This window comes from Symphalangus syndactylus, chromosome 6 (genome assembly GCF_028878055.3).
Source record: "Symphalangus syndactylus isolate Jambi chromosome 6, NHGRI_mSymSyn1-v2.1_pri, whole genome shotgun sequence".
NCBI classification, from domain to species: Eukaryota; Metazoa; Chordata; class Mammalia; order Primates; family Hylobatidae; genus Symphalangus; species Symphalangus syndactylus.
The window spans coordinates 65419776-65446330 of record NC_072428.2 but is presented as its reverse complement, the minus strand read 5'-3'; the positions used below and the strand labels follow the sequence as shown (position 1 = coordinate 65446330).

At 37.0% G+C, this 26555-nt stretch overlaps 1 protein-coding gene and 1 pseudogene across 9 annotated transcripts in view; one reads left to right on the top strand and one right to left on the bottom strand.

Annotated features, from left to right (window-relative positions):
- The window catches only part of DLG2 (discs large MAGUK scaffold protein 2), a 2194174-nt gene that overhangs the window by 996522 nt on the left and 1171097 nt on the right, over nt 1–26555 (top strand). The window lies entirely within an intron of this gene.
- On the bottom strand, nt 2724–6378 carry LOC129483870 (large ribosomal subunit protein uL6-like; annotated as a pseudogene).

The window sequence follows — 26555 nt, the reverse complement described above, 5'->3', positions numbered from 1 at the left end:
AATTTTTTTGTATTTTTAGTAGAGACAGGGTTTCACCATGTTAGCCAGGATGGTCTCGATCTCCTGACCTCATGACTCACCTGCCTTGGCTTCCCAAAGTGCTGGGATTACAGGTGTGAGCCACTGCACCTGGCCTCCAATAAGACATTTTACATGTGTTTATAGTGCCTTGCACACTGTAATTTCAAGATGCTCTTTTGAAAGAAAACTGTACAAGGTAGCGAAGTAAGATAGTCTCTTATTACTGGAGGAAGTGAAGAAATATTTTTCACACTAGGAGATACTCACACAGATATGAGCCTCTCATTCTTCTGAATTGGGTTGAGGTTCATTCCATGTGAAGCAGTGGGATAGGCTTAGAATATGTAGATGGACCTTCGAAAAGACCCATCTCAGCCCCCAGGAAAACTCAGGAATGATTTCTGGATTCTTAATATACTGCATCTGCGTGTATAGACGGCCACGTATTGGGGAAGCAAAAAATAAACATTTAGAAACAGGAAGGTTTGGGTTTAAATTCCCCATCTACCACTTACCAGCTCTGTATCTCTGGGCAAGATACTGACTGTTTGAACTTCTTTACTCATCAATAAAATGAGAATGTTACGTGGGTGATTATAAGGATTAGAGGTAACATACGTAAACTACCTGGCACAATGGTAGGGCTTTAACACCTGGTTGCTCCTATGGTTATTTTCCTTGTCGTATTTCAAAAACATCAGACATTGCTTTATAAGAAGCAGGCTTGTATGCCCATTGGCTGCAGAGGCATTTTTGCTGTTCTGCCAAGTAGCGAAAGAAAAGTTAAAAGCCCTATACACCTATTCTTCTGTAGAGAAGTCTTGGCCTAAAAAAACAAACAAAAAACCCAAACCAATTAGTGGTCTAAATTGTTCTCAAGGTATGGGTGAAATCTCTGCTTTGTAAGAGATAAGATTCCCCTATTTTAAGAGAAGCATCCTTCCAGTTTTAAGGGAATAATAATTATATAGAACATTTTACAGTGGACAAGGTGATTTTACTAACTTGCATGATGATTTTTCTGCAAAGGAAATCAATTTGGTCCCTTAGTATTGCAGGTGAGGAAACTGGGGTAACACCTGAGAAATAAAGAGCTGGGTCATCAGATTCTGCATCTTATGCTCTGAAGCTGCTTATGTAATGATTATAACTGCTCTCTCTGTTTCTGAGGAAAGAAGTTACAAAAACTGCATTACTTGTTTCTGGTCCACAGAGATTTCCTTTAGAAAGTTACATCTTCATCAAATTGACTAAAAGGGCCCAATTCCTGAGTAGGCCTTCCTGGACAGACTGATTTGGCAGTCTAATCACCTCCCATCCTGCCCCCCAACCCAAGTAACTAGCACAGCCTCGAAAGTGCCTACTGTATACCCAGAGACACACAGAGAATCTACCTTAAAATGTGTTAACAGGTGTCTACATAGCGATGGAAAATAAATTGATTTAACTGTGGCCAGAGCTTGAATAGAATGGAATTAAGTTTAGAATGAAAGACACCTCTTTAATCACCAGCTTAGACTGGAGAAGAAAAAAAAAAATGCTGGCGAGGAAAAAATTACTGTAGCATTATTTTAAGTACTCTTTTTTATGCAGGTAATTTTTCTTGATTCATTTAAAATAGCTAAATCAATTTGCAGGTACTCTCTGGGGTTTCTTGATAGAAAAATAAAAGACCTTGTATTTTCTTTGTGTCATTTCTCAGGGCTACTACAAAATTGGGCACCTTGACTGTTCAATGCACATCGTATTGAAAAAGGAAAGCACTTAGTGTCCCTCTCTACTTCATTCCAACTAGGAGGTAAAACTGTCCATGTAGAGTGGGGAACCTGTAGCCCTGGTTTACAGGTAGCACAGCAGGCAGGTACATGTCTTCTCTTCTGCTTCATTTATGGTGGATTCTGTTCTTACTTAATTCCTATCTCCTTGTCATTTTGATTGTAAGCAACAGAAAGGCAGGCACTCTTATTGTTTCCCACTATATACGCAGAACTTCATATGGTGCCTGGTACATAGGAGCTATTTGATGTAAAATTTCTTTGATCTATGAGTGATTGCAGAAATTTAAAGTGTATCTCTTTCTATCACTTTAAAATTTCTCATTATAGCAAAACATATTTATCTGGATTTGATTTATACTCCATACAAATTTATTCCTATGCAATTTAGGTAGGAAAAGCTTTGTATATACAAAGCTGCAGGAGTTGGCCTTAGTTTACTATAAGTATTATTTTTCAGGACTTTACTGTGTTACTTGGATGAATGTGGTTACTATAAGTTTGAAAGTCATTGAGGAAATTTTAGTGGTAATTTAGGAGTAAGGTCTGGTAATTCAAGCTCCTGCAGAAACTTATAAAGGAATCAACCTGTCTTTTTTTGATACACACACACACACACTTTACATATATATACACACACATACGCCCATACACACATATGTATATACACGTATATACGTATGTGTGTGTATATATATAACATATCCACACATGTACAGTTTCATTCTTTGACAAAAATGGACATTTTTACTTCCTCTAATAGGAACTGGCATTTATTCAACAAACTCATATAGAATTTATTATATGCAGGTAATGTTCTAAGCGTTTTACAAATATTGAACTAATATATAATCTTCATAATCTCATGAGTTAGGTACTGTTATTATGCACAGCAAGATTAAGCTCTTGCCCAAGGTAATCCAAGCTTGAAAGTAGAATTGAGCCAGAGTTTTTAACTGGGTAGTCTGGCCTTGGAGCCACTTAAATTATGCTGCCTCACTGAAGCAAAGCATACAGGGAGGGATAGGTCAAATCCAGGCTACTATACAGAATAACACCAAGTTTGGAGCACCCCAGAGTTGCTGGCTCTCCTGGAAACATGCAGTTTTTCTCATCATTAGGCTTTGAGCTTGTTTTAAGGATGGATTCAGAAGGAAAGGGAATCTTTGAGAAGCCCATCTCTGGAGATCAAAGTGAAGGGCAACTGAGAAGGACATCTCTGAAGGAACTCAATAGTAGCTAATAATAGCTAACATTTATTGAGTGCTTACTATGGGTTAGGCAATTTCCTAAAGACTTTATGTGAATTAACTTATGTCATCTTCAACATAACCCTTTTAAAAGAGGTATTATTGTTATCTTCACTTTATATATAGTGAAGCTGAGACAGAAAGAGTTTGAATAATTTGTTGAAGGATATGCAGCTGGGTGGCAGAAGCTGGGATTGAAATTCAGAAAGCGTGGATTCAAGGTCTGTCCTCTTAACTACTGTACTATTACAGTCTTAAGGAAAAGAGACCATGGACTGTGTGTGACTCTAACACCTGGTTCCCCAGATCAGTTTCCCCAGAGGGAAAAGTGATCAGAAGTAAAAATTTTATTTATTTTTTAAATGTACAAAAATTTTCCAAATCAATAGTTTTTTGTTGTTGTCGTTTTGTTTTTTTTTTGAGACAGAGTCTTGCTCTGTCACCCAGGCTGGAGTGCAGTGGCCTGATCGCGGCTCACTGTAACCTCTGCCTCCCGGGTTCAAGCGATTCTCCTGCCTCAGCCTCCTGAGTAGCTGGGATTACAGGCGTGCACCACCACGCTTGGCTAATTTTTGCATTTTTAGTAGAGACGGGGTTTCACCATACTGGTCAGGCTGGTCTTGAACTCCTGACCTCATGATCCACCCACCTTGGCCTCCCAAAGTGCTTGGATTGCAGGTGTGAGCTACCATGTCTGGCCATCAATAGGTCTTTTATTGCATTGTTTATATATCCCAAATAGGTCTTAGGAATCATCCAGCATCTTGTTTCTGTAGGTGGACAACTCTTCGATCTTACTCATCATCCTGCAGAACTGTTCCTTTTTCAGACACATAGATACCATCCAAAAATTTTCTGATATCTTTGTTTTTAACTGTTGTGGCTTGCTGAATCAAAGCAGCTGAATTTGAAATAAGCTCAGTGTTGTTTCCTTCAAAGATTAATTCATTGTTCTGGGCTTGAGACACCAAACAAGCAACATTTGGCCTTATCCGAACCCTGAGGATTTGTTTTTCACCCAAGAAATTTCGGATGTCAACAAGAGACCCATTCTCCTGGATAACGACGTTGATAGGGAAGTGAGCATGCACAGACCTCGTCTTATAATGAAAGCCCACTGTAACACCCTTGATCATGTTCTGTGCATGACTACAAAGAGTATAGACAGTAGCCAGGTCTTTTCTGTTTCTCCATTTGTCAACCGGAGCCTCTTTTTCTTTCCAAGGAGACCGAGTTCTACATTGATAGGACAGAAGTCCCTTCACAGGGTTCCTCTGGGGCCCTTCACAATAACTGTGTGTCCCTTCAGAGTAATGTTGACATTTTCCGGGGTGCCGACAGTCTCATTGCTGAGAATAGTCTTCATTCTTGCCATAGATGTGGCAAAGAGCAGAAGTAAAAATTTTAGAATTGAAATAGCTCATAGGCTTATTATCTTCAGGAAATTAATAGAATGGGGATGATGAGGAAATTCTATTGTCAGTCTCGAGGGATGAGGAAGCCTACTCAGACAGGGGTACTGAGCAGCCTGAGAGTGCGAGGCACACTGAGCATAGGAAGGAATTGGATATATCAAGAAGAAAGGGAACTGAGAAAGCAGATCTGACTCTGGGAGGGAGCATTGGCAATGAGCAACCCAGGGTCCATATGTGATTTTCTTTGCTCATTTGGGAAGAGCCACTAATAATGTTTGAAATTAGGACTCCAGAGGTAGTACCAAGTAGCAGGCAGATGTAAGCTGAGAAGTTGAGGAGCATTGGGTTTTAGTCTTAGTAATTAGCCTTATGACCTCACCAATTGCCCTGGAAGTAAATGGGCTAATGTTCCTTCATACAATTTACAAGGCTTGAGGTTAAGCAAATCTTTATAATAAGTATTAAAACTGTCAGTGTTATAAGATGGCAACAGCTATTATTTGTTTGTGCTTTATTTGTAGAAGCCTTAATGATTCTTTGGTTTTGCAAAAAGAAAATAATCAAAAGGTCACTTTTAGGCAAAACAAACAAACAAAAAAAAACCCACAGATATCTGCAATATGCTGCAGTTGTATTGCCATTTCAGAACATGAAAAACATGTTCAGTACAAAACATCCAATAAAACAAAAAGTATGGCTAGTTGAACAATTTCAAAAAATAACACTCAGATTATATTAGACCAAAATGTCAAAAATAAGCAACTCTTTCCAAATGCTAGAGTCTGGGATCCTATTATCATAATATTGGTTTATTGAATGAGAAAACTTAAATAAATGAGAAGAAACTCATGACATACTTGATAAAATAACTAAATTTAAAAGTTAAAGAGAGCTAAAGACCTAAGCTGAGTATTTTCATGCAGACGTGATGTGAAATTACAGAGTGCTCTCAGATTTTATCAGTGGTCCTCAGGTTGGGTATCCCAGAAGTGCCAATAGAAGTTCTTGAATTATATTCAGTGTTTCAATGTAAATATGCTGGTGATGATAGCCAACAAGCTAATGAAGGTATGACTTGCTACACTGGAATTCTATTAATGCAGCATTAACAGCATGTTGACCAACACTCTAATTTGCTGAACACACACACATACACACACAAATATGAAATCAAACTAATAATTTCTGAAGATAATACAGAAATTCTGTGTTAAGTCCCATGATGAGTTATGGAGTCTCTGGAATATTTGATTTCCTCTGTTCCTTCTACTTCATACTATGGTTCTATTATTTATAATGAAACAAAAAGTATGGCTAGTTGAGCGATTTCCAAAAATAACACTCATTTAAACTTATAATGGATAAAGTATGTACATTAAAGCCAGACATACAAAGAAGTTCACATTATAGCTCCATCATTTTGTTGCTTTTAATCTTAAATGATTATTTATCTTAACTTCTTTGGGTCTGAACTTCTTCCCTTGCAAAAATGGGACTGTCACCTATTTTGTTAGGTTGCCATGGGATGTAAATGAGATAACATAGGACAGTGCTTGGCACATAGTAAACACACACTAAATGCTGATATCATTTCTCTTCCCCATCTTGTCTGTGGTATTGTTACTGAATTTTAATGAAAGTTAAATTATCTATTTATATTTCCTCTTCACTTTCCATTTGGAGCCAAGGACACATTTGGACCATGCAGGAGGTTAAGCAAGGATTACAGTTGATGTTCTTCCTTATATTCTGTCCTTTTTTTTTTTTTTTTTTTTTGAGACAGAGTCTCGCTCTGACGCCCGGGCTAGAGTGCAGTGGCGCGATCTCAGCTCACTGCAAGCTCCGCCTCCTGGGTTCACGCCATTCTCCTGCCTCAGCCTCTCCAAGCAGCTGGGACTACAGGCGCCCGCCACCATGCCCGGCTAATTTTTTTTTTTTTATTTTTTTTTATTTTTAGTAGAGATGGGGTTTCACCGTGGTCTCGATCTCCTGACCTTGTGATCCACCCGCCTCGGCCTCCCAAAGTGCTGGGATTACAAGCGTGAGCCACCGCGCCCGGCCTGTTCTGTCCATTTTTATTACTCTTGTTGAAATTGCTTATTTGCAATCTGGCAAGATTTCAAGACAATGAATTGACAACACATCTAATATTGGATCAAAATGAAAGTAGAGGTTGGAGCTGCTAAATCAAAGGTGAAATCAGCCAACCAAGCAAATACGTTTTCATTCCAGTTCTTTAAGGCAAACATAAGGTAGAGAAACCAGACAGAAAGTAACATAGTTAAGAAAGCCACTGAAGTCATTAGCAGAGGCTAAATGATCTTCATATTGGCATGTTGTAAATGTTTAACTTTTTCTAAGCCTCACAAGAACTTAAGAGTTCTGCTAGAAAATCTTGTAAGAATCAGGTTTTTACCTCTTACTTGGCCATGGTGTCATGTTTTGAAGAGACTGCATTGCACTGTAAACCAAAAGCTCCACACTAAGAATCATCTCAGGCCATAGACATCAGATCTAAACTAGAGTTCAATCACAGACCACAAAACAAAATGAGCTGTTTCTATCTTCATAGTTAAGGTCCTAAACAGAGTTCAATCGCAGACCACAAAACAAAATGAGAGAGTAGTGCCTGGCACTTTTGCCTTTGGCATTGCTTTGCTCTGAATCTGAACTTCTCCAGACAAGAACAAATGAAGTAATCTTTCTGCCACTCTTGTCTCCCTTAGATCCCAAGCAGCTGCAGTTTTCGGTTATAGTTTGTCCTGCTGCTTAACCACCTGCCTTTTCAGAAGTCCATGACAATTCAATTCACTTCTTTCAGGCATTTATCAAGCTGCTTCTCTAGGTTAGAACCTATGGGGGATGCTGAAAATTCATCTTAGTCAAAGTCATGACCACTGCTTTCAAGTTGTTCACTGTCTAGTAGCAGAGCTAGGTAATTAAACATTCAGTTCAATATGAACAATGCTGTGATAGAGATATAAATCATGTGGTGGCTTCACAGAAAAGAGTGATCACAGCCTGGGGGTGTTGGGAAACTTTTCATAATCATTGCTATAACCTTTGTAAGGGAAACTCCTTGTAAGCTTCTCGGGGTAGCTTTATCTGACTCTCCTTGTAGCCTGTCCTCTGGCCTGCAAAGCCCACTGGACATCGCTTTCTTTGGACCCTTACCACACTTCACATAATGGTCTGTTAACCTGTCCATTAAAGAGGGCATTCCAGCCGGGCACAGTAGCTCACACCTGTAATCCCAGCACTTTGGGAGGCCAAGACGGGCAGATCATCTGAGGTCAGGAGTTCAAGACCAGCCTGGCCAACATGGCGAAGCCCCGTCTCTACTAAAATGCAAAAAAAAAAAAAAAAAAAAAAAAAAAATTAGTGGGTGTGGTGGTGGGCACCTGTAATCCCAGCTACTCAGGAGGCTGAAGCAGGAGGATTGCTTGAACCCTGGAGGGGGAGGTTGTGGTGTGCCAAAATCGTGCCACTGCACTCCAGCCTGGGTGACAAGAGCAAAACCCCCTCTAAAAAAAAAAATAAAAAAGTGTGCATCCCTTGAGATCAGAGATCTTAAGTTTTTAATTTTTTAATTTTTTTCTCCAAGTACCTTATAATAGCAAAGAACATTATATTAGTTTCTTAAGAAATGTTAATAGAATAAATAAAAATGACACTTGAATTAAGACTTACATAATGAGTAGAAGTGTGTCAGTGTGCATTCCAGAATAGGAAAATAATGTTACCTCTGCCTAGCATAATAAAAACCATCGTTTTTATGTGTCTGTTTTGTACCCAAAATGACAGTAAGAATTTTACAAAAAGTATCTCCAAACATCATAATAATCCTGCAAGGTAGATTTTACTCTCCACAACTCACAGAAATGGAAACCCAGACCACTAGTAGTTGAGTAACTTGGCCAAGGAGGCACAGCTGTTCGGTAGCAGAATCAGAATTTGAATCCTAGTCTCCTTAACTTCAATGTCATAGTTATACTACTGTTCAATACTTCTTAATCTGTGTAAGTAGCATATAAATCGTAGGCATTAGAATTTTAGGGAGGACTGTGGCTATTTCTCGGCCAAATGAATCTCTGAAGGCTCAGAAGATATATTTCAAACTTTGATTTTTACACACACACACGTGCATATACATACTTCTGTGACTATACATTTGTTTCACTCATATTCTACAAGAAAAATAACTTAATCTGCATTGTCCAGATTAGCAAAGGGAAGAAAGAGAAATTTATACATGCACCCTAACTTATTCAGAAACACCAACATGTTTCCTCCCAAACAATGTCTCACTGGTTTTCTCGAACCATGGTAAACTACCAAGTTCTACATTTTGTTCTTGGCTTTTCACTGTTTCTCATTTATCCTTTAATTAAGGAATAAACTATTTATTGTTAAATGCCATGGTACACATTTTTGTGTGAAGAATGTATGAAGAAGAATTTGGCAGTATGGTGGTGTGGCTAAGAGCAGAGATGTTAGAGGCAGACTTCAAATCTTGGCCATACCACTTTCTTAGTATGTGATCTTGGTGGGAGGAGGTTACTTAACTTCTCTCACCTTTACATTCTTCATCTGTAAAATGAGGAAGATGACAGAGTCCTTGAGGGAATTAAGTGAAATAATGTGTATGAAGGCTTAGTATAGTGCCTAGAAATATAGGTGCTTTGATTTTTGTATTTGTTTCTATCTTCATAGTTAAGGTCCTAAACAAAATGATGAGAGAAATGCATAGCTGAATGGAAAGAAAATATATATATACAAGTGTTAAATAATAATAATTATACTAGCATATTTATAGTTCAAATACTCTGTTTAACACATATGTATTAGGTATTTACTACAAGGAAGATGCTCGAAGTTCTAAATGCTTTAGCTTTCCATGCATGCCTGTATATTTTTCACTTTCCTTTTAAAGCATCTACTGGGCAATAAATTAAGACCACAGTAGGCATTGGGCTTTTAGGTTAAAAGCCAAGAGTGGTAATGGGCATCAGTATTGGCCCCAAAGAAGGGTGGGTAAGGAATATAGAAGGGCTGTCCATCAAGCCTTTATGAGAAAGGCAGCATTGGACTTCCTGCGAAGAGATGCCCAGTGGACCTGGTCACATGGGCACACACAAGCGGTGGCTTTTGAGGGCAAATATGCTGATCTTCTGTCTGAAATTCCCACTGCCTGGGAAGAGCTAAAGGAAAGTTTGTTGTTATTGTTTTGCTTTTCTCTGAAGAACTTCTTGAGAAAACTGAAGCTTTGTTTTCTTCAAAGGATCACTTGCTCTTTGCAGAGGCCCCTGTTGGCATCCTCTCCTCCAGTGGGTTGAATTATTGTACCTTTCTGTGGAACTTCTGGATTGCCCCTGTAGTCTTCATCTATTGCCTCTCCATTTCCTTGTTGGCCTTGAGGATGTCCGGTATTTCCCACTTTGTGCTCCAGTGCTACTTGGTTAAAAGGCTTGTTTAAGCAGATTGAGAGGAAAGTGGGAGCTGCTGAAGCTCTTAATGCTTGTAGGACACAGCCTCCTTCAAGTTTGTTATCATGGTTTGTGGCTCATTCTGCAAAACCCCAGAAGCAGACAGGGAAGGAGAGTGACATTTATTCATTCATTTAGTCAGAAGGATAACTTTGGATAAATGAAATTTAACAAAGTTTAATTGAGCAAAGAATAATTCATAAATCGAGCAGTCTCTCGAACCAGAATAGGTTCAGGGAGGCTCTGGGTAGCTGTATGGTCAGAGATTTATGGACAGAAAAACGAAGGTGATATACAGAAAATGAAAGTAAGGTACAGAAACAGCTGGATTGTTTACAGCTTGGCATTTGCCTTATTTGAACACAGTTTGAATAGTTGTCTGCTTGTGACTGGCTGAAACTGGTTGATAAAAGAGTAGGTTATAGTCTGTTTACACATCCAGTTAAGTTACAGTCCGCTATAAATGAAGAAATCTTTAGCATGAACTTAAAATAAATAAGTAGATGCTTTAGGCTAAACTTAATTTAACTATTTGTTATGTATTTTTGAATACTTTATGTGTGTCAGGGGCTCTACCAGCTCAGAATGTCAAAATGAATGAGACTTTTGAACTAAAAAGGAGATCAAAGATCATGTAAGAGGAAGAGACTGAGAATCAGGGAGATGAAGGGGCTGATTGAGGACAATACAGATGGTTAGAAACAAAGTTAGATCTCAAATCCAGGTTTCTCAACCCAAATCGCCTGGCATACTCTTCACATATGTTTTAATGCCTAAGCTGCAGATGCCTCAAGTGCAAATAGAGCAGCTGTACAGAGCATTTTTGGTATGTATGTATGTATGTATGTATGTATGTATTTTTTTCTTTAAAGAATATGGCTAAACGTGCCAATAATTCTGGTCTCCCCATTATCCTGCTCCGGTTATTGCGGTGAGACAGCAAGCTGCCCGTGATTACTTGCTTCTTCTTATTATTATTATTATGATTTTCTTGTTACAGCTGCCTTTGTTATTTCACTCAGTCCAAATTTTACTAAGAACCCAACAATGAGAGCAGGCCAGTGTGTGTGATTTGTTCAGTCCTTGCATCATAAGGATGGCCCTGAACTTGTATGTTTCTAGGAAACAAGCCTGGCCCATAGTCAGCATTCATCAATAACAATGACAGTGTATTGAGCAACTACCGTGTGACAGGCTCTGTATCAATATATAATGAAGAATGAGACACAGAGCTACCTTCAAGGAACTTTTTTTTTTAAATAGTCATAATACACGGTGAGAAATGCTATGATAAAAATAAACAATGTTGTGGGAGACCAGAGGACAGATTCCTATCGTCCAGGGAGAGGGGAAGAGGAGGCAGTTAAGAAATGTTTCTTGGAGTAAGTAGTGCACGAGTTGATTCTTAATGAATGAATAGGATATATTTAGGCCCCAGAAACCTGTGTTGCAGGAGGTAGGGGGTGGGTGAGAAGAGGAGGCATATCCCAGAACGAGGAAACAGGTTAGAAAAAAGCACAGAGAAGTCATGGTAATGGCTGGTAGTTAAGTGTGGCTGAAATGAAATGTCCAGGAAAAAAAGTGAGAGTTTCGGATGTTGTTGGGAAAGTAGGAAAGGACCAGATCAAGAAAAGCTTTGTGTAATATGCTGAGGAGTCTGAAATTTGTTCTAAAAATAAGAGCAACCGAAGGGTTTCAAACAGGGAAATAATTGATTGGAGAAAGTCCAGAATGATTTTAAATGGCCCTGACTTTCTCTAAATGGCTACATTAATATACATGGATCATAAACATCATTTTATTTGAATTATTCTGGGTAGCCAGCCTTTCTTCTTTTCATCTCAGGAGCAGGGTCCTATTTGATGCTGAGGAGTTTACTTAAGAAAGAAAAGCTATGGAATTGCTCAAAGTCATTCATAGCTACTGACTTATGAAGAAGGTATACATTTAATGTGTCCTTTTATTTGTGAATAGGAAAGACCCTTATTACCCAAAGACAGGAGCTTGCTTGCAGTAAAACTGAGGGATGTAAAAATTTTGGAGTGTTTCTTTTTCTGATAGAAGAAACTTTAAAATATAATCTTATTTCCAGTAGCAACCAAAAAGTCTAAGGGCAAAGCCCAAGCTGCAAAGTCTGAAGCTTCAGTTATTAAATAGTTTTAACATTTACCTTCAGGGATGGCTTAACCGTATTAGAAGAATGGTCTGAAATTTTGCTTGAATCATCTGTCTCCACTGCTAGACATGATTCACTTAGTGGAAGTTGGAACTCTTCAAACCTAAACCTGACTTTACTAAAGGCTGTCAGCTTACTATGGTAAATGCTCCTTTTAGCTCCATTTGTAAAATGGGATCAAATTTACATGTTCCAGTGTGCCTCTTCCTTTTCAGTCAGAGTTTCACTCTACTCTCAAAGGGAGCACTCTTCTTTTTCTAGGTCAACTGACCTTAAAACTGAAAGAGTCAATAAAGATTCTTATTTCCAGTAATGTTTTCTTCTTCAAACATGATAAAATAACCTGCGATTTTAAATATATTCTTTTGGAGGGTTGGAGCTACCTCGGTAGAATGATCAGTGAGGATTTGTCTGCTTATGTCTTGGAAAAAAAAAAAAAGCAAGACTGAAAGGATTTCTGGAGTCTCTGCTGTTCTTGTTGACAAGTGCTAAGCTTTTGATAGAATAACCTCTGAGTTCTATGTTTGAAGTCTGGTATAAGTATTTCAACACAGCAAACTTCCATTTGGCAGTTTGGTATTCAGGTCTGATGGTGGGCAAGGCCTTAGGCAAAACTGTTTAGTATAAATAACATCTTCCTCTCACTGGTTCAGGCAAAGCCTGGAGTGTGGCAGTGAGGAAAAGCGAGTGAAATGACATTTATTGAATATATATTATGTCAGGGACTTCTCATCCTTTTATTTAGTTCTCATTCTAATCCCAGGAAGCATCAGTTGTTATAAAAATTTTACCAAAGAAAAAACTATGCCAGAGAAGTTAAACAACTTGTCCAAAATTATACAGCTAAGAAGTGGCAGAACCAAAATTTGTGCCTAGGTCTGTCTCCTAAGTCCATCATTTTTTCTACTATTTCATGTTACCTGAAATAGCACCAGCAGGTACCCAGGTTCCTTGCCACCCATTTTAAAACTTTATTTTCAGTGAAGATATTTATTTTGTTGTATTGTTATTGTTGTCTTTTTATGTGTATGTATTGGACAGGGGAGTGGTAGTGAAGTATGGCCTATTGTAATATCGTCTTGGTGCTGAGATCCTAGGACACTTCGAAGTTCCAAGTTTCCCTGGTTCACTAAACTGTCATCTCATTTGATCACTGCAACATCTCTCTAAGGACACCTTATTGTTGTGACAATTTGACAGAAAACAGAGGATTAGTAACATCGTATGGCTATTGTGTGTTTTAAGATGAATTTTTTTTGTCTAAATCTTAAATCATTTTCTCTATAGCACAGTTCATTTTTCCCAAAATAATGTGATAGGGTCAGAAAATTTTATTATCTTATGACCAGTCTTCTTAATTATGGTTTATGTCCATTCTTTCAGTTATTCATTCATTCATTAGATAAACATTTCTTAATGGATTAGATTTTTTTATGGGCTAATTACTGGTCTAAGCCTGAGAGAAATAAAAGTGGAAAGATAGAGTCTCTGCTCCATAAGGAGCACACATAATCTAGTGAATTATTTGCAATGTACTCCCTGCCATTACTTTTGGTAGCCTTGTTTACCATTCAAACAGCAATTTTTCTACACTGATACTCTGTGGGGATGGCTCACAGTAGAAACAAAACATATTTTTCTTTTTGTGTGTGTGTGTGTGTGTGTGTTTGTGTGTGTGTGTGTGTTTGTGTGTGTGTGAGAGAGAGGGAGAGAGAGAGAGAGACAGAGAAATGCATTTAAGAATCACCCAGACCAAGTTCATAGAATTGGCGTCATATTTCCTGAAACAAACAGACAAACCAAGCAAATGCTCAGGTGATACTTCTGACTGGCTGCTATGCTATGCTAGGAAAAACAGGAACAGTGAGTGCAGGCTGAAGTGAACAGTGAGGCTGACTGCTAGAGTTCCAGAGCTTTCTTCACTCCCTGCTTCCTTACAAGGAATTGCTGGAACATAAAGAGTTATGCCATCAGAATAATATTGAGGTGAATTTTTAATGAAAGAAAATTGTTATAATGTATTATTCAGATAGAAAAAGCGGACTAGAAACTATGTACAGTATCATCTTATTCTTAAGACAATAAATATATGTGTCAATGCACATTAAAGACTAACATACTATCAGTGGCTCTATTTAACAGATAAGATGATGCATTTATTTTTATATTTTTATTGTTAAGTTCCTACAATCAAGAGTTAGTTTTTGTCACATAACAAATGACATTTAAATTCTCATGATGTTTAAAAATGTTAAGAAAATGAAGGACTTGCAGTTAAGGGCACAGCAAATTCTAAAGCAAAAGAGAGTTGGATTGAAAATTAGAATCAAAGGAGGAGTCACAGTAGCAAAAAAAGAGCTACCCCGAACCTAACCTCAGGATCAAAACAGGGGTGGAGAAATGTCCCAAATGGTTTCTACAAGATTCGGTTGCCCCTTCTGAGTTATTTACTCAGACACAGGCTTCTGCAGTCTTTCCCCTACCCTAGAGGCTATTAGGGAACCACTGGATCTGCTGAGGCTGAGTAGATGATGTTCTTGGGTGGTGTTAAGGATTTCTTGATGGGTTAGTAAGGGAAAGCGTTGAAGAATATCACTCATTTCTTGAGCCTGAAATCCTTCTTAGGTAGACCAAGGCAAGGGGCAGGTAAAGCAAACATGATACATCTGGAATGTGTCTCTATTGTACCTCGGTGGCTCTAAGAATCAACAACTGCCTGGAGAGGGACTTTGCCCTCACAGTAACTATGAATATTTTGGAGGTGTTTTATATTTATTTTAAGATGCTGTCTCTTGTAAAAATTATGAGAAAAAAGTAGAGGAACTTATTCTCTATTTTCTCTTTCTCTTGTTCTTCTTTCCTCCCTCTTTTCCTCCACTTTTCCTTTTCTCCCCCTTCACAGCTATCTCTGTAACTTTCTCTCCCTCTCTCCGTTCATCTGCCTTTTCCTTCTTCCCTTTCTCAGTCATATCCCCTTGCCTGAGCTTTTGAGTATGTATGTGAGCACCTAATTTGTCAATTCTGTTAGGTACTGGAGACACAAATGAATAAGATGGGCCAAGTATCTCTCCTGAAAAAATAGAGAATGACAGAGGGATTGTTAGAATACTTGCTAAATATTATAACCTAAGGAAGAACTTGAACTCTTTGCAGTTTCCACATGAAGAGCAGAAACTTTTCCTAGGCACTTCTGCTGGTGTGATCAAATGAAATCTGCAGTTGAATCTCTCAGTTGGCTTCTAGGAGCTGTCAGCTTCAAGAGCTTGGAGATGCTGCTAGTCTCCAGTGACAGCTCCCCAGCATTTCCACAGCTACTCTCTAAAGCAGGTTGGTTTTTACAATTACATGTGAATAAAAACAACAAAAAAAGGAACAAAGGGGAGTATTTTTTCAGTCTCAAATAATTTTGTATTGATCTTGTATTTCCTTTTACCTTTGAACTCTGAACAGACACTTCTTGTTTTCTTTATTGTTTTTACAAAAAGATGTATGTGGGAAGGGGTTGCAGAATTTGCTCATAAAGCTCAGAAAATCCTACGTAAATCAGCTATTATATCTCAGAGATTAGGAGATTGAGACAAAGACAGAGCAAAGGTGGCATTATAATTAACAGGCAGTTGCAGGAAAGGAAGGATTCATGCTGTGCAATATGTAATTTGGAAACCAAATGTTCTTGTCAGAGAGACCTGGCCTTGTGCAGAAAGCTATGGGGGCTGTTCTAGACAAATGAACTGACAAAACCTGCTTAGTGTGCTGGAGAATACTGGTCATCTGTTCTCTTTTTCAATCTCGGTCACAGCCAGACTATTCATCATTTCACTCAATTATGCATTTAACAATTATTGATCACCAACTATTCATTGAACACTTTGCTAAGCATAGAAACACAAAGATGAATAATTTAAAAATCCTTGCCCTCAGGTTGGCTTCTGTTTTATAAAGCAGTTAAACATAAAACTGACATCTTTCTCTCCAACCCACCAAGTGACTTCTGAGACAGAAACTCACATAGATTGTCATGAAAGTAGAGAGGCTCTTCAAAATTCATGCAAGTTTCAAGAAAGCTTCTGAGAAAGACTTGAAGTATATCCGGGTGGAGGTCATTTCTAAGCAGAAGATGTAACGTGAAAAGATGTGAAGATAAGCAAAAATGCATCAAATTCAGGAAACTTTATGTAGTTCTTATAATAAAAGTGCATGGTAGAGTCAAGATTGGTATATAAAGAACAAGAAATATTCTAGGATAATTTGGAATATAGCTATTTGATTAAGGAACATACAATCAATTTACACAAACATCAAATCTCTCAAAGGCAGAGATCGTAAACCTTTTGATTTTTGCATTGCCAGCATGCAATATAGTGCTTGACATATAGTAGGTGCTCAACAAATGTAGAGCTTAGAATAACCAGAGAATAGTTCCTTGGCAATGTTGAATAATTGATTTTAAAGGAGAAGGATAGAGAGAAAGAAGGAATATTGGGCTCCTAATCTATGCCTGGTGCTGTGTTAAGTGTTTTACAGGTGTTATGCTAATTAATATTCACAATAACCCCCCCAGGGTGTGTGTGTGTGTGTGTGTGTGTATATATATACATATGTGTGTATATATATATATATATATATATGTGTGTGTGTGTGTGTGTGTGTGTGTAGTCATTTTTCAGTAGAGACATTTGAACTTTTGGGAGGTCTAGTAATTTACCATTGTCACTGATAGAGTTTGGATCATGTATGTCCCTGACAAAACTCATGTTGAATTGTAATCCCCTATGTTGGAGGTGGGGCCTGTGGGAGGTGTTTGGGTCACGGTGTTGCATTATCATGGCTTGGTGCTGCCCTTGCGACAGTAAGTGAGTTCTCATGAAATCTGGTTGTTTGAGTGTGTGGCACCTCCTCCCACCTCTTTCTCTTGCTACTATTTTCACCATGTGAAGTGCCTGCTCCTGTTTCACATTCTGCCAGGAGTAAAAGCTCCCTGAGGCCTCCCCAGAAGCCTAGCAAATGCTGGCTTTTGCAGCCTGAAGAACTTTAAGCCAATTAAACTTCTTTTCTTTATAAATTACCCAGTCTCAGGTATGTATGGCAATGCAAGAATGGCTTAATACAGTTACATAGCTAACATCTGGTGAGAGGCTAGATTCAAACTCAGGTTTGTCTTTCTCCACAGCCTTTGCTTCTACTTTTGGGTACAAGACTTTGCTGAAATTTCTGCTTCAGTACTCTGGGGGAGAATGCTACAAAATTTGTTCATTTATAATAACAGAATAATATGGGATTTTACAATTAGGTACTAATTTAATTTTTGTAGTATATGTTGTAAATTCTGTAAGAGTTCAGAAATGGAATTGGAGATTAGAGATTTTTCTGTATTTTGTGGGTTCAAGAAACCTTACATTCAATTTACTAACAGCAAATGATATAGGATACAAAATATATAAATAACCACTGAGAATGTTGAATAAGTGATTGTGTATAGCCTTGTGTTTAAAGTGAATGTTTCTGACATTGCCAACGTTAGGTTGCTAATATACTGTGTTCAGATACTTTGAATGTATAATTGGGCTGGGCATGGTGGCTTACGCCTATAATCCCAGCACTTTGGGAGGCTGAGGCAGGCAGATGACCTGAGGTCAGGACTTTAAGACCAGCCTGGCCAACATGGCAAAACACTGTCTCTACTAAAAATACGAAAATTAGAGGGCGTGGTGGCGGGCATCTGTAATCCCAGCTACTAGGGAGGCTGGGGCAGGAGAATCACTTGAACCTGGGAGGCAGAGGTTGCAGTGAGCTGAGATTGTGCCTCTGCACTCCAGCCTGGGTGACAGAGTGAGACTCTGTAATTGATGAGCCACTTGGCCTCCAAAAAGAGTACATAAATATAGCAAGCGTGGAGGAGAAAAATGCTTCTAGAGCACTGCTTAGAAAACCTTGGGCCATAGTTGGGTCTTGCTGCTCCTGTACATGTTCCTCTTGCATAGCTCTTCCCTGCTAGTGCAGAGCTGACTTTATGTTTCCCTACCTTCAGCCTTGTTGCTGATTTTATAAGCAGTGCCTTTTTCATTTTGATTAATAAGGACTGGATCTTTTCTTTCTTTTTTTCCCTCTGAGTTTCAGGCCAAAATATATTTTAGCCTCACATATCAAGAAGCTCTGCCACCTTCAGACCTCTGAGTCATGGGCAGTGACTGGCTCCACCAGCTTTCTTCCCTAAGTCCCACATGCTTCCCAATGTGCACATTTGCTAGATGAATCAATGATGTGGAGGAGGATTCCAGATACATAGACCTTCCCACTGCCTGTGCAAGCTACCCATGGCTTCCCTCCCACCCCAGCTTTTAAGAGTTAGGAGTGTTGTGTCTTGAAGTAAAGAGGAATCATGCTCAGGACCTTGTTGCCAGGAGTACCAGAGATAAGGGCTCCTCACAGAAAATGGTCTGCTTCTTATTCCACCCAATGTAAATTTGGAAACCACTGATAAGTTATACATATGTTTTTTTAAGATCTCCTAGTACTGTTGAAAGAGGACCATATTATTTAATGCAGGGGCAACACGCCTGCCTTATATTGTCTTCATAATAAAAGATAATAGATCTGAATCAGCCAAACTAGTCTCAAAATAGTCGGCCCTCAATAAGTAATAGCAGTTACTATCATAATTATTATGATAAAAATGATAAAGACAATGGTGAAAAAGACAAAGAAAAATACATTCTATGCTTGGCACCTAATTATTTATCCCTGACCTAAGGATCCCACTAAATTTCACTTTTAAAATTTAAGAGAAAAGAGAAAATATTGTTATAATTAGAAGACTGCACTTGTGGTTATTCTCTTATAATCTAAATGATTAGCGTTTCCAAATAACATGATTTTCTTTCACATGTTAAACTATAGTCTGGCCCATCATGAGAAAGATACAAGGTTCATGAATCAAAAAAATAGTCAAAATTTCGGATAACCTCAGACTTCAAATTTTCAACATACTGATATTTTTAGGAAAGTGTCTGTCACTTGGGTCTTGAATAAGGGTAATGCAGGCCAACTTTGTTTCCATCTGAAGTTTCAATATTTTTATCATTTTCCTCCAATAGAAATGAGGTCTGGCTTTTAGTTAGGAAATCTATTCCATGGATCATAAGATTGTGTTCTCAGAGTACCTGGAAGTTACAAGCAGATGCTCCCAGAAGAAACCCCAGACTTGATTTGATTTCTAGATGACATATATAGAGTAACCTTGAGTTGAGAAATAACATAATTATCCCAGTCTTGATGGGAACTAGTCTTAAGTAATGCGGAAGCAGCTTGTTCAGGAGAAATGGAGCAGCCATTTGGTAATCCAGCCCAATTATGGTTTCCAGTTTCTAGTGCAGTTGCCAGAAACAAGTAGTCTGTGGTAAAGAGTCATCTGTGATGAACAGTGTCCTAGGAACATGCATTGGCTTCAGGGAGAGTAATGTAAAATTTTAGATGTCTCATTCTTCAAATTTTTAAGGACTTTTGACTTGAATAAAAGGTTGACTCTCTTCTGAGAGGTAACTGTATTATTTGGTAATTTTATCATGCTAGTCTTAAGAGGATGGAGTGGTGTGGGTTAAAGCGGGGAGTGCTTGCACTGTCTGACCTGTGGTGTTCACTGAAAATGCTGAGGACCAATAAAAGGAGGAATGTCATGGGGAAGAGCTTGATGAGTAAATCTTTAGTCCTTAGTTTCTGTCTCTATTAAATGGGAATGATAGTGAAGCTCTTGGAGGATTTTTGTTAAGGTTAATAATAATGATTTGATAGACCTCATAGAGTACCTAAGCAATAAATGCTTAATGTATGAGAACTCCTAGTAGGAGTTATAACTACAGTAGTCATTCTGACCATTGTTCTAATAGTGATAATAAAAATAGTATAAATAATCATGACAGCAATCAATTGTAAGTTGTTTACAAGGTTTTAGTGTGTTAAAGTTTTATATGTATCAATTTAGTTATTGAAATAAAGTGTTGTTATCCCATTTTAGAATTACTTGTAAATATAGTGGTGGTGTTAGTGAGAGTGGCAGTAATAACATTAGGTATTATAATGGCACTAATGCCTCAGATCCTCTGTAGAAATAGGCATGTTATAAAAGAAAAACAGGATAATACACTGCGGAACTTTCTCAAGTTCTTTGAAAAAACAAAAACAAAACAAAACAGGAAAGTTTTTAGAACCTAGATGTCACCTGCTGATTTCTTCCCCCTATCTTTACTCAAGTTGAAGAATCCAACACATGGATGTCTGACCATATCCTACATTATTCAAAGATTATCTGTTATGGTTCATTATTCTAGTAAGCATCTCAGTAAATAATCCCTGAGTACATATTATGTGTGAGCACTTAGTAAGGCATTGAAGATACCAAAATAAATGTACTGTAGTCACTGGACTACTTTAGGACCTAGCAGAGAAGAATATTGGGATAATAAATGAATTACAGTATAATATTTGTTGCAATACTGAGGTAATTGTGTAACACACGAAGAGAAAAAATATTCTCATTATGTTGGGAAGGCCATATGTATACTATGGTGGTAGGGAAGAAGCCAGTGTCTATTTTAGATTGGAATCATTTGAATTGGGTACATTAACATTGCATTTGTTTATTAAATACTATGTGTATGCATTGTATTAAAAACAAGTAATTGAGATAGTAACTATTAAAATGTATGTAGTTAATATTTCTCAAGAATTCAAATGCAGAAGAATGATGTACAGAGTTTAAACCATGAGATCTGGAGTAAGAAGATCCATGATTAACGCTAAGTCATTGAACCTCTGTAATCATTCCCTCATCTGTAAAACTGTGATAATATTATAATAATATTTCTCTGCCATACTTTCAATGATATAAGTGAACCATAAGCTATAAAGTGTTATACAAGCTAGAAAGTGCTACATAAGCACTGATTATTATTTTACATAGGTGGAAAGATCTGGGAAGGTTTCATGGAAAGAATTTTCCTTGAGTGGAGTTTAATGAGTAGAATTTTCATGGGAGGGAGCAAGTTTGTGTTGGGGAGATCAGAAAGCCTCCCAGTTCCCTCTTGAAAAAAGGTGGGGTCATTACGTTGATTATCCTCTACATGGTGGAGGGAATGGCATAAGTAAATACATGTAGGTAGGAAAACTCAGGACCAAGTTATTAATAGTTGGGATATATCTAGTCATCAGTAGGGAGTCATGTAATGATAAACAGAAGAGCAGCATAATCAAAAGGGTGGTGTTTGGGGTAGTACTCTTCATACAATTGACAGGATCCACTGGAAAGCAGAGAGACTGAATGCAAAGTTAAGAGGCTAGAGTTAATAAGGGCCTACACTAGATTGGAGGCTATGGAACTAAAAAGGAGGAAGTTGATATAAGGGATAGCACAATGATAAAATTTCCAGAGATTGGTTTATCTCTCAGATCTCCAGCATAGATTTGAAAGAGCTTTGAGGAAGTATCACAGTGGTCAATATCCTCCATCTCTGGCAAAAAAGAGCTAGAATATACATGGCATTCAAAGCTTTCCATGTTTAGGTCTTGATCTACCATTTTGATCCTTCAATTATAAGCTATAGCCATAGTAAATTTTTCCTCATTCTTTGACCCTGTCTAATGTTTGCTTTATGCCATTTCTTCTGCATGGAATATTAGTTCCAACCCACGTAGAATGCTCTCATCCTTCAATCACAAGCTAAATAGTCACCTTTGCTATGAAGTCTCCCTGGCAATGTTCTCCCCTCCACTTCCGTGAAACACCTAACACGTGTTGCTGGTCCCATTGATTCTCAAAAATCAGTGTGTGCTAAAGTTGATACTATTCAGTAAGCAGGACTGATGTATGAAGTTTTCAGTCCCCTGTGGGATCAGACTCTTATGAAGGAATCTGACTTTTGGATTTCATATCCAAGAATGTTTGTAGTCGGTCTGATTACACTCATAATACCCAGTATCAGTAAATCTGTGCTGCTGTCAGAGCATGTTGTATAGCATTCTATACAGTCATATGCTCCTGTCAAGAAAGACTATTTCTGGTGGTGAACTGGAAGTATACCAATTTATCTATGAAAGTTGTGAGGAAAAAAGTTATGCAGGATAAAGGCACTTCCAAAATATAAATATTTTTGTCTCTGACATAAAGGAAGACACTTTCTATTCCCTTAATCATGCTAGGTTTCCCAAAGATTGCTTTTGTAGCAAAATCTAAATGCAAAGCAGCCCATCCTCTGTGGACAAACTATTAAGTCAAAATTATATCAAACAATGCCCCCTTTGATGTGTAAAGTGGGAAAGTGGGGTCCACACATTTTCACTTACTGACCCTTAAGGAGTCCAATAATGGCTTCAAAATGTTGTACTATTAATGTACAATTTCAACAAGCAACTTCCTATTTATAGGTTACCTGTGCTTTTTGCTGGGTAGGTAGAATTGTTTTCCAGCCCAATGTGCTAACAATTTTCAGCTTGGCAGTGTTCTGAGCAAATAAATCCCTCCTGCCGCCCTTCCCCCTAACATCTTTTAGCCACACATTCTTACCCTTGCAGTATTCCTATGACACAATCACTACTGATGCTGATCTTCTTAAAAATCCCCAGCAGCCCACTTGGATGCTTTGCCCAGGTAATTGCAAATACCCATTAGTGGGAACTGACCAACCAATTAGTGAGTCAGCCAGCAGCCCCTGCTTTTAGTTCTCTTCCAAATAGCTTGTACATTTATTTCTCTCCAAAGTCTTATTGGTGACCTCTTAGCAAGTTTCTCTATGTGCCTAAATTAATTCTGACTTCCTATAAATATTTGATTCAATTAGTGAGTGAACAAATGAGGCATACATGGGAGGCTCATTTATTTTTCAGGCCAAAACATGAATCTATAATATGGTGATCCCGCTCATTGAGGAAATCCATCTATTCCTTCTCCATACTCACAGCTAGTGCTTATCTTTTTAAAAACACCATAATCTTCAGCATGAAAATAATCTCCTAATTAACCCCCAGCTTCCAGACTTCCTCTACTCGAGTTCATTCTTCTCACGGTAGCCAGAGTAATTTTTCTACATTGAATTTTTTTATAAAGAAAATTCCATAGTTTTTACTCTGTTATATTTAATAACTAAAATATATGTGTGGAAATGATATAGTATAATAATAAAACCAACACCATAAGCCCCTCCTCCAAGTTCAGAATTAGAATAATGCTGTTACCTTTGAGGGTACCTTTTACCATTCCCTAATTCTATTTATGTGCCTTCACCTTCTGCAATTTGCTTTTCTCATTTATTAATGCTTTTAAAAGTCATCCCCATTGTTGCATGTAGTAGTATATTGTTCATTTCTACTCTGTGCAATATTTCTGGGAAAATATTTATTCATTTATTCATGCATTGATTCTGTCCAATTTTTGCTACTGCAAACAATGCAGCAACATTTATTTTTGCACAATTTTATTGGTATCAGTGTGCTAGAGTTTCCTTAGGATTGAAATTACTAGGTCATGGTTTTCACCTATTCAACTTGACAAGATAATGTCAAATTGTTTTCTAAAGTAGTTGTGCCAATTCATCTGCCTACTGGAAGTGTTTAAGAGTTTGCATTGTTCACATCATCAACACAAAATTTTATCAGACTTATGAAGTACAAAAATATTATTGAGTTCTTTCTTTATATCTTCAGAATCAAGAATACTATTGAGGTTTTAAAAATATCTTTATTCAGCATTCATTTGTCTGCTTCTGCAAAATAATGGTTTATGGCTGTGTGCTTATACCTATATTGTATTATCTTTTCCTTATTGATTTTTAAGAGTTCTTTATATCTTCTGGATACTATCCACTATTGATCATAGATGTCTTCGCCCACTTTATATCTTCTGTATACTATCCACTGTTGATCATAGATGGCTTCTCCCACTTTGTAGACTAAGTTATTCATTTTAATATGATCAAAATTATTCTTTCTTTATAATTGACACATTTTCTGTCTTATTTAAGCAATATTTTCCTATCCCAAGATCATAACGATATAAAACTGTAATATTTTTATATTTAAGTATTTAATGAGTCTGGTGTTGATTCTTTTGTATTCTTATTTTCCAAATAACTAAATATTTCTCATAGCAATATGTGTTAAATAACACTTCTTTCTTCTCCCCTTATCTGCAATGCTCACTTTGTCCTATGTCATATTTCTATACTATGTGCGCCTGTTTCTATGTTCTCTATTCTGTTTCATGGTCATCTTGTTTATCTCTATGCCAAATCAATGCTATATTAATTAAAAATTCTTTATAATAAATTATTACATTAAGTAACAATATAAATTATTACTAAAATGGGTCTACTAGATCAAATTCTTCCATTTTATTTTTCTTCAGGAGTGTCTTTGTTTAGGTTTTATTCTTTCATGTGAATTTTAGATGAACTTGGAAACTTTTGCAAAAATTCTTATTGGGGTTATTATTGGAATTTCTTTGAACCTGTAAGTTATTTTGGGAAGATTGATTTCTTATAATACTGAATTTCTCTATTTATGAATATGGACTATTTTTGCATTTATTTAGATCTTTAATGTCTTTCAATACAATTTTATATTTTCTTCCTTAAATATTTCACATTTAAAAAACCATTAATTTTGAAAAACTTTCGAGAAATTTTTTATCAGGTCTCTTCATTTTTGTTGTTGTTATTGTTGATAATGAATAGTATCTTTTTTACTCCTATATTTATTGAGATGATTTTTCTCCCCTATTGTGTTAATGTGATTACATTGATTGAGGTGTGCTAGTTCAAGCAACTTTGTATCCCTACTATTGTCATTTTCTCTTTTTTCCTTTCTTCTTTTATTCTTACTATTTTTGTTTTAATTTTATTATTCTGGTATTATTATTAACTCTACTTTTGGGGCTTTAACCTGTTTTAACATAAATGTTTCAGATGGATGTAACATTGACTTCTGCCATTTTCTTTTATATTAACAATTTAAATTACAATACATTTATACATTTATTTCAATATATTTTAGGTGCTTTGGTATTATATAATATATGATATGCAGTATTTTAAATTAACATTCCAACCCACCTATTTACAAATATTTATTTGTTTGAGCCAGGTTATTTAAAATTTTTTAAAATTTCCCAAAGAATTCTTTCTTGTGTTATTAATTTCTAATTTAATAACATAATATCTAGAAAACTTTTTATGGTAACTATTCTCTGAAATTTATTTTAATCTAGAATGTGGTGAATATTTTGTCAATGTTCTTTGTTTGCCTAAGAAAAATGTGTGTTCTGTAATTATTGGATGCAAGTTTATAATTATATTCATTAGGTAAGTTTATTAATTATACACATTTTTCAAATCTTCTATACCTTTACTACATTTTTATCTACATCATCTATCAATGAGTCAAAGATGTCTGTTTACAATCTCCTTGGATAGTGGATTTGTTGATATTTTTAAATATTTTCTTTATTATTTATTTAAACATTATTCATGGCTATTTTAAATTATGTGTCTGATAATCTAAATATCTAAAGTCCTTGTAAGTCTACATCTGTTGTTGTTTCTACACTGTCTCACTCATAGTAGTCTGTTTCATCCTATCTCCTTGATGGTGATCTCGTATTTTTGCCAGACTTCAATAGTGGGAATTTTCAGGGTCAATATGGAGATGTTTTCTTCCAGAGAAGATTAGACTTGGTTTTTGATTGGAGCCAAAAGACTCTTCTGAGTTGGAACCACTTTGGTCCCTTTTGAGAGTCTTGCTGAATTTTAGATTCTCAAATTTTCTGATCTCAGACCTGAAAGAACGATTTTTCCTCTAGGCATGCTAGCTTTCATTTTGCTACAGCCCACTTTTCTGGTTTTAGTTGATAGGATTTTGTGTGTCATTTGGTTTGGTCTTGCTTATTTTTCTCATATTCTTACATGGCTGAGATTCATTAAAAGGATGATGGTTAGAATGCATTAAAAACATTGACGTATTATAGCAGGACAGCTTACCAGAGTGAGGGCTTTGTGTGCTGTAATGATGGAAGTGGGAACTTTTTAATAAAGATTTTGATCATGTTGCTTCCCTGCTTCAAAATCCTCCTGTAGCCCCCGGGATTAAGTACAATCCCTTTAGTAAAAGCATCAAGACCCCAGGTTCAAACTCTTTGGACTTCTCCAAGCTCCTTTCCTTCTACTTACTCATGTGAACCTATAGGCTCCTCCCCAAATGGTTGCAATTCCCTGAATATGACACATTTTTTAAAGATTCTTTCTGCTGCTTCAGATGCTTTTTACTATTTATCTACCAGGATACTTCAGCGTTTAAGTTTCAGTGCGCAGATCACTTCCTTGTTTAAGTGTTTTCTCAGCCCCCAAGACTAGTTTAAGTGCCCTTTTTTCAAATTCCTGTAACTACTTACA